Raw genomic sequence first — 9145 nt, 5'->3', positions numbered from 1 at the left:
CGTTTGCTCTCAAGCTTAGCCTTTTCTTAACAACACTGTCATCTCAGATTTTCAAAATATGCTTTTGAACCATAGAAATTGACTAATTTGTGTAAGAGTATGCAAAGCTAGCATAGCATTTTGTGTAGCATGTAGCACGCAACATTTTCACAAAAGCCAGATAACCAAATAAATAAAATCATTTACCTTTGAAGAGCTTCTGATGTTTTCAATGAGGAGACTCCCAGCCACATACCAAATGCGCAGTGTTTCCTGAAAGCGTCTGTGTGTAGGAGAAATCGTTCCGTTTTCTACATTGCGCCTGGCTACCGAAACGAACCGAAAATGCAGTCACCTACAACGTGAAACTTTTTCCGGATTAACTACATAATATCGACCGAAACATGGCAAACGTTGTTTGGAATCAATCCTCAAGGTGTTTTTTCACATATCTCTTCATTGACATGCAGTTCATGGAAGCTTGCTTCTCTCTCTGTGCCCCATGGAAAAATACTGGCAAGTGACTTTTGCGCACCAATTTCGGCGCAGGACACCGGGCGGACACGTGGTAAATGTGGTCTCTTATGGTCAATCTTCCAACGATCTGCCTACAAATACGTCACAATGCTGCAGACACCTTGGGGAAACGACAGAAAGGGCAGACTCATTCCTCTTGCGTTCACAGCCATATAAGGAGATCATGAAAGACAGAGCCTCAAAAATCCTTGTCATTTCCTGGATGCCAAGTCATCTTGGTTTTGCCTGAAGCTCACGTTAAAGGGCACGCACAGAGAAGATATTTGTATTTCTGGACACGTCAGAGTGTTTTCTTTCGAACAGTAGCAATTATATGCATAGTCGAGCATCTTTTTGTGACAAAATATCTTGTTTAAAACGGGAACGTTTTTCTTCCAAAAATGAAATAGCGCCACCATAAGTGTAAGAGGTTAACCTCCTGTGTGTCACACCCTGATCTGGTTCACCTGTCCTTGTGATTGTCTCCACCCCCTCCAGGTGTTGCTTATTATCCTCTGTGTATATATCCTTGAGTTTCCGTCTCTCTGTGCCAGTTTGTCTTGTTTTCTAAGTCATCCAGCAGTTTTCCTTGCTCCTATTTTTCCCAGGCTCTGTTTGTTTCTAGTCTTCCTGGTTTTCGACCCTTGCCTGTCCTGATTCCAAACCCGCCTGCCTGACCACTCTGCCTGTTCTGACTACCAGCCTGCCTTTCCCCTTGTACGGTTGTTGGACTCGGATCTGGTTTTTGACCCCTGCCTGGCCTCACCTCGAGACTGCCTTTCGTCTGGTACTGTTTGGACTCTGACCTGGTTTATGAAGTCTCGCCTGTCCCCGACCTGCCTTTGCCTGCTCCCTTTGTTATAATAAATATCGGAGCTCTACCATCTTCCTGCTGTGTCTGAATTTGGGTCTCGCCTTGTGCCCTTATACTGTGTCCATTTTCAGACTCACAAGTTGACACATAAGATGAAGAATAAGGGGTTAATGCTCAGGAACTAGCTAGCTAAATGATAAAAAAGACTAACTTAAATTGGCTGGGGTCTGTCCATAGGCAGTGAAGGATCCACAAAATATTATTTTTTAGCTATGAATAATCTAGCTAGCTAACCTAGCTACAGTGCATTCTAAAAGTACTCAGACCCCTTGACTTTTTCCACATTTTGTTACGCTACAGCCTTATTTTAAAATTAATTAAATTGTAATTTTTTCCCCCTCATAAATCTATATACAATACCCCATAATGACGAAGCAAAAACAGGTTTTAGACATTTTGCAAATGTATTGTTTTCAGTTTACTTAGTACTTTGTTGAAGCACCTTTGGCAGCGATTTCAGCCTTGAGTCATCTTGGGTATGACGCTACAAGCTTAGCAGATCCTCTCAAGCTCTGTCAGGTTCGATGGGGAGTGTCGCTGCACACCTATTTTCAGGTCTCTCTAGAGATGTTCGATCTGGTTCAAGTCCAGGCTCAGGCTGGGTCACTCAAGGACATTCAGAGACTTGTCCTGAAGCCAATCCTGCATTGTCTTGGCTGTGTGCTTAGGGTCATTGTCTTGTTGGAAGGTGAACCTTCACCCCAGTTTGAGGTCCTGAGCGCTCTGGAGCAGGTTTTCATCATTGATCTTTCTGTACTTTGCTCCGTTCATCTTTTCCTCGATCCTGACTAGTCTCTCTGGCCCTGCTATTGAAAAACATCCCCACAGCATGATGCTGCCACCACCATGCTTCACCGTAGGAATGGTATTGGCCAAGTGATGAGCGGTGCCTGGCTTTCTCCGGACGTGACACTTGGCAGTCAGGCCAAAGAGTTCAATATTGGTTTCATCAGACCAGAGAATCTTGTTTCTCATGGTCTGAGAGTCCTTTAGGTGCCTTTTGACAACTCCAAGCGGGCTGTTATGTGCCTTTTTCTGAGGAGTGGCTCTACCATGAAGGCCTGATTGGGGGAGTGCTGAAGAGATGGTTGTCCTTCTGGAAGTTTCTCCCATCTCCACAGAGGAACTTTGGAGCTCTGTCAGAGTGACCATCAGGTTCTTGGTCACTTCCCTGACCAAGGCCCTTCCCCCCGATTGCTCAGTTTGGCCAGCTCTAGGCCGGGTGGTCAGCTCATTCTCCCGACACATAGTTCTAGGCTAAATAAGTATTTTATGGGTTGACATTATTTTGGAGACAAAATAAACTGGTAATTAGCATAGGCCTTACTATACAAATACTCACTGCAGTGAATGTTGTATTGGACTCAAAGACTTACCAATTTCGATAGGCCCCATTTCTTAGCCTGGTTGCTAAGAAATGTTAGATTTTTTAAAACTTTAGTCTACTTGGTAAATATTTTCTTAACCAACAATGCAGTTCAATAAATAGAGTTACGGGTTTGTAAGTAGGCATTTCACGGTAAGGTCTCCACCTGTTGAATTTGGCGCATGTGACCAAAAACATTTGATTTGAAGTATTTACTTTTTTTTGTCTATATAATCATCGGCAGTGTTGGTAAATGTATCTGCCTGGTTGAACATTTTCATGTATTTTAAATGGTAAAAATCAAATAGAATCAAATCAAGAGCACAAACAGATCATGCCACCCATTTCTCGATTGGGCCCATAGACTAGCACTGGCCTATATATGTGCATAATAAAATATAACCTACTAGACGTACTCATACAACAATTCCATCACTTGATGGCGCTGTATACCACACGACCCAATGCATGTGACCATATCAAGAGGCGGGGTTTCAATGTGACAATTTAGCTAACACAATGTAACCATCTCAAGTGTCCAATGCAACGGACTGTAAAACCGCAGACTAACTTGGTATTCAGCACTCGTTTCAACTGCTCACCACAAATGCAACAGAAACGGATTGTCAACAAAACGGAACCGCTGAGAGGACAGGGCCAGAAAACAGTCATATGAGGTGGGTAGCTCGTTTGGTGTGCAACATCAGGAGAATATTACTGCATACATGGTTTGGATGGTTATTAAATGCGAGAAGGGCATATTTATACCGGGTAATATTTTTGGGTGGTCAAGTCGGAGACTAGGTTTATGCGGTCAGGACACTTTGAGACTGGAGTTTATCCCAAATACCCCGTGTTTTTTTTTCTCTTCACGGCTGAAGAGCCTTGTTGCTAGGAAACCTTTGACAGCTCTGAGATTTAAAAGTGATAGTGAATGACCAATGCCTGCGGACTCCTCGGTTGAAACAGGCTAGAGCGCACTGATTATATTCTCACCGCAATCAGACTGCGTCTGTCTAATCTACCGCGCGTGCTTCTCATGCGATGTAAATTGTAAACGTTATCCAGGTGTAAACACAGCCATTTCATGTTAACGGTCAAACATCGTTCAATTCGCGAGTTATGTATGGACACTATGTTTGGCAATAACGTGTGGTACAGCAAAGTAGGTTAACATGTATCTAGCCTAGGCTACTTGTCCAAAGCTTGAAAAAATAGAAGTGTCATTTTCACTGGAGCAGCATAAAAGGCAGGAATTGGACAGGACAGATGTGTAACGTAGTATCCTCTCTCTCGTTCTCTTGGTGCCTGTGACCATGCATCTGAAGGTCATGGTGGAGACAGAAATCTTGATGGCAGGGCCAGCAAAAACGTAGGTGGGCCAAAATTGAGGCTCTCAAAGAATCATTAAATTATCACAAATGCATAGCATATCCTACCTTAATGTAATCGATAACACACAACAAACCATCTAACATGTGATTTCACATTACAGACCAAATAGTATTGTAGGCCTATGTAAATCCATGACTCTTGTAATGTAAATGTCTTGCATTTAACATGATTTAACAATGATTTGATGGCAGTGAAAGGACATGTAGTTCCTGCAATGCAGCATATAGCAGCCAAAATCAGTATGTCCACCCAGATGCCACATGGGGATGTGCCCTTCCACATTATTCAGAGCAACAAAGCTGAGCTCTTTAGAGGCTGTGCTCTCTTGGACAATGTTTACCTAAAGAACCACCACTGATATTCACCCCCAGCTGATGTATGGCTGAGTACACTTGAAAAAAACAGGTGTCAAGGTCTTTGCTAGGAAACTGAAAGAAACTGCTCTGGGACAAAGCAAAAACCAAAATAAGAGGAACTCTGCCATACATCCTCCAAGATCATGACCATCAGCCACCCAGAGAGATCAGCACCACTCTACACCCCCGGGCCACATCCACAGAGGCCAGCTCCACCATCGGCCCCATCTAGAGCGGCCAACACCACTCTGCACCATCGGACCTCTTCCATAGAGGCTAGCTCGACCCTAAACCACCAGGTTCCTTCCAGAGAGGCCAGCTCCACCCTACAACATCGGGCCCCTTCCAGAGTGGACAGCACCCCCTTACCTCACTACCCATCCATGCTAACAGGAAAACACCCTAGTCAGAAGAGACCAACTGTCCAGCAAGACATCTATGCAGAAGTGTCACGAAGAATAGAGCACCCTGCTGCAGCTGAACTCAACCAGATAAGGCATCTGCTGAACATTATCTGCAACAAAAATCAGAAATAGAATTTGTTGTTATGAGAAATACAATTATTAGAAATACAGCCTATTATAATGAGTTCAGTTTTACATAAGCTAACCAGGAAAGGGTTAAAGTTGGCTCATATACATATTTGCTACACTACAAACATAAGAGGGTAAAAAAAAGAAAAACAGGCAAACTGAAAAAAAGTACCATAAGGAAAATCAAAGCCAAAAAGGCGTGTCTCTTTTAAATGTGTCCACAGTTTCAGCCACCCTCAGATTCTCTGGCAGGTTATTCCAGAAGCTGGGGGCATAGTAACTAAAGCTAAAGGCTGCCTTTCCATGCCTCTTGGTCCTAGGCTTTGGTAATAGTTAAAAGGCCAGTGCCCGAGGACCTGAGCAACCTACTGGGTACATAACTCAAAAGCATGTCTTATATGTAATGGGGTGCACAATTGAGGGTTGATTTTATAAACCAATAGAATAATCTTAAAATGTATTCTAAAACTCACAGGCAGCCAGTGCAGAGACTTTTAAACTGGTGTCGTGTGCAGCATTCTGTATGTTTTGCTGTTAACCAATGGCTTTCTTGGGTAGAACAGACAGGAGAGCGTTAAAGTAGTTAAGCCTGCTTGTAATAAAATCATGGATGAGTCTCTGTATCAGCCTGAGATAGAAATGACTCTGGTGACACAGAAATGTAAAGTTGTGTATCGTCTGGGTAGCAGTGACAATCAATGCCATGCTTTCTTATAACGCTGCCAAGTGTAACATACAGTGCCTTGCGTAAGTATTCGGCCCCCTTGAACTTTGCGACCTTTTGCCACATTTCAGGCTTCAAACATAAAGATATAAAACTGTATTTTTTTGTGAAGAATCAACAACAAGTGGGACACAATCATGAAGTGGAACGACATTTATTGGATATTTCAAACTTTTTAACAAATCAAAAACTGAAAAATTGGGCGTGCAAAATTATTCAGCCCCTTTACTTTCAGTGCAGCAAACTCTCTCCAGAAGTTCAGTGAGGATCTCTGAATGATCCAATGTTGACCTAAATGACTAATGATGATAAATACAATCCACCTGTGTGTAATCAAGTCTCCGTATAAATGCACCTGCACTGTGATAGTCTCAGAGGTCCGTTAAAAGCACAGTGAGCATCATGAAGAACAAGGAACACACCAGGCAGGTCCGAGATACTGTTGTGAAGAAGTTTAAAGCCGGATTTGGATACAAAAAGATTTCCCAAGCTTTAAACATCCCAAGGAGCACTGTGCAAGCGATAATATTGAAATGGAAGGAGTATCAGACCACTGCAAATCTACCAAGACCTGGCCGTCCCTCTAAACCTTCAGCTCATACAAGGAGAAGACTGATCAGAGATGCAGCCAAGAGGCCCATGATCACTCTGGATGAACTGCAGAGATCTACAACTGAGGTGGGAGACTCTGTCCATAGGACAACAATCAGTCGTATATTGCACAAATCTGGCCCTTATGGAAGAGTGGTAAGAAGAAAGCAATTTCTTAAAGATATCCATAAAAAGCGTTGTTTAAAGTTTGCCACAAGCCACCTGGGAGACACACCAAACATGTGGAAGAAGGTGCTCTGGTCAGATGAAACCAAAATTGAACTTTTTGGCAACAATGCAAAATGTTATGTTTGGCCTAAAAGCAACACAGCTCATCACCCTGAACACCTATCCCCACTGTCAAACATGGTGGTGGCAGCATCATGGTTTGGGCCTGCTTTTCTTCAGTAGGGACAGGGAAGATGGTTATAATTGATGGGAAGATGGATGGAGCCAAATACAGGACCATTCTGTTTTACAATAGCAGTTTTTAGTGCATTGGGGAAAGTGCCTGTGAACAGGAACGGATTAACAATAGCTTGAACTTCAGATATGCAATTAAAAACTTTTGAAGAAGGTGGTGGAGATAGGATCAAGAAGGCAGGTAGAAGGCTTAAGCTGTGATATCACTTTCCTGAGCATGTCGTGTCAACCAGGGAAAATAACTCCACAGTGCCTTTGCATGGTAGGCTAGGGCACATATCATCAAACTTTAAATCAAATATAATCAAATCAAAATCAAATTTTATTTGTCACATACACATGGTTAGCAGATGTTAATGCGAGTGTAGCGAAATGCTTGTGCTTCTAGTTCCGACAATGCAGTAATAACCAACAAGTAATCTAACTAACAATTCCTAAACTACTGTCTTATACACAGTGTAAGGGGATAAAGAATATGTACATAAGGATATATGAATGAGTGATGGTACAGAGCAGCATAGGCAAGATACAGTAGATGGTATCGAGTACAGTATATACATATGAGATGAGTATGTAAACAAAGTGGCATAGTTAATGTGGCTAGTGATACATGTATTACATAAGGATGCAGTCGATGATATAGAGTACAGTATATACGTATGCATATGAGATGAATAATGTAGGGTAAGTAACATTATATAAGGTAGCATTGTTTAAAGTGGCTAGTGATATATTTACATCATTTCCCATCAATTCCCATTATTAAAGTGGCTGGAGTTGAGTCAGTGTCAGTGTGTTGGCAGCAGCCACTCAATGTTAGTCTGATGGCCTTGAGATAGAAGCTGTTTTTCAGTCTCTCGGTCCCAGCTTTGATGCACCTGTACTGACCTTGCCTTCTGGATGATAGCGGGGTGAACAGGCAGTGGCTCGGGTGGTTGGTGTCCTTGATGATCTTTATGGCCTTCCTGTAACATCGGGTGGTGTAGGTGTCCTGGAGGGCAGGTAGTTTGCCCCCGGTGATGCGTTGTGCAGACCTCACTACCCTCTGGAGAGCCTTACGGTTGAGGGCGGAGCAGTTGCCGTACCAGGCGGTGATACAGCCCGCCAGGATGCTCTCGATTGTGCATTTGTAGAAGTTTGTGAGTGCTTTTGGTGACAAGCCGAATTTCTTCAGCCTCCTGAGGTTGAAGAGGCGCTGCTGCGCCTTCTTCACGATGCTGTCTGTGTGAGTGGACCAATACAGTTTGTCTGTGATGTGTATGCCGAGGAACTTAAAACTTGCTACTCTCTCCACTACTGTTCCATCGATGTGGATAGGGGGGTGTTCCCTCTGCTGTTTCCTGAAGTCCACAATCATCTCCTTAGTTTTGTTGATGTTGAGTGTGAGGTTATTTTCCTGACACCACACTCCGAGGGCCCTCACCTCCTCCCTGTAGGCCGTCTCGTCGTTGTTGGTAATCAAGCCTACCACTGTTGTGTCGTCCGCAAACTTGATGATTGAGTTGGAGGCGTGTGTGGCCACGCAGTCGTGGGTGAACAGGGAGTACAGGAGAGGGCTCAGAACGCACCCTTGTGGGGCCCCAGTGTTGAGGATCAGCGGGGAGGAGATGTTGTTACCTACCCTCACCACCTGGGGGCGGCCCGTCAGGAAGTCCAGTACCCAGTTGCACAGGGCGGGGTCGAGACCCAGGGTCTCGAGCTTGGTGACGAGCTTGGAGGATACTATGGTGTTGAATGCCGAGCTGTAGTCGATGAACAGCATTCTCACATAGGTATTCCTCTTGTCCAGATGGGTTAGGGCAGTGTGCAGTGTGGCTGAGATTGCATCGTCTGTGGACCTATTTGAGCGGTAAGCAAATTGGAGTGGGTCTAGGGTGTCAGGTAGGGTGGAGGTGATATGGTCCTTGACTAGTCTCTCAAAGCACTTCATGATGACGGAAGTGAGTGCTACGGGGTGGTAGTCGTTTAGCTCAGTTACCTTAGCTTTCTTGGGAACAGGAACAATGGTGGCCCTCTTGAAGCATGTGGGAACAGCAGACTGGTATAGGGATTGATTGAATATGTCCGTAAACACACCAGCCAGCTGGTCTGCGCATGCTCTGAGGGCGCGGCTGGGGATGCCGTCTGGGCCTGCAGCCTTGCGAGGGTTAACACGTTTAAATGTTTTACTCACCTCGGCTGCAGTGAAGGAGAGACCGCATTTTTCCGTTGCAGGCAGTGTCAGTGGCACTGTATTGTCCTCAAAGCGGGCAAAAAAGTTATTTGGTCTGCCTGGGAGCAAGACATCCTGGTCCGTGACTGGGCTGGATTTCTTCCTGTAGTCCGTGATTGACTGTAGACCCTGCCACATGCCTCTTGTGTCTGAGCCGTTGAATTGGGATTCTACTT

At 44.3% G+C, this 9145-nt stretch overlaps 1 pseudogene; it reads left to right on the top strand.

The window, feature by feature from the left end:
* The first annotated feature begins 3351 nt into the window (after nt 1-3351).
* Nucleotides 3352-9145, top strand: part of LOC135522495 (kelch-like protein 32) — a 43116-nt pseudogene continuing 37322 nt past the window's right edge.

The sequence above is a fragment of the Oncorhynchus masou genome, chromosome 30 (assembly GCF_036934945.1).
Source record: "Oncorhynchus masou masou isolate Uvic2021 chromosome 30, UVic_Omas_1.1, whole genome shotgun sequence".
Taxonomy (NCBI): Eukaryota; Metazoa; Chordata; class Actinopteri; order Salmoniformes; family Salmonidae; genus Oncorhynchus; species Oncorhynchus masou.
The sequence above is the reverse complement of the archived record's forward strand: the minus strand, read 5'-3'. Positions and strand labels throughout refer to the sequence as shown.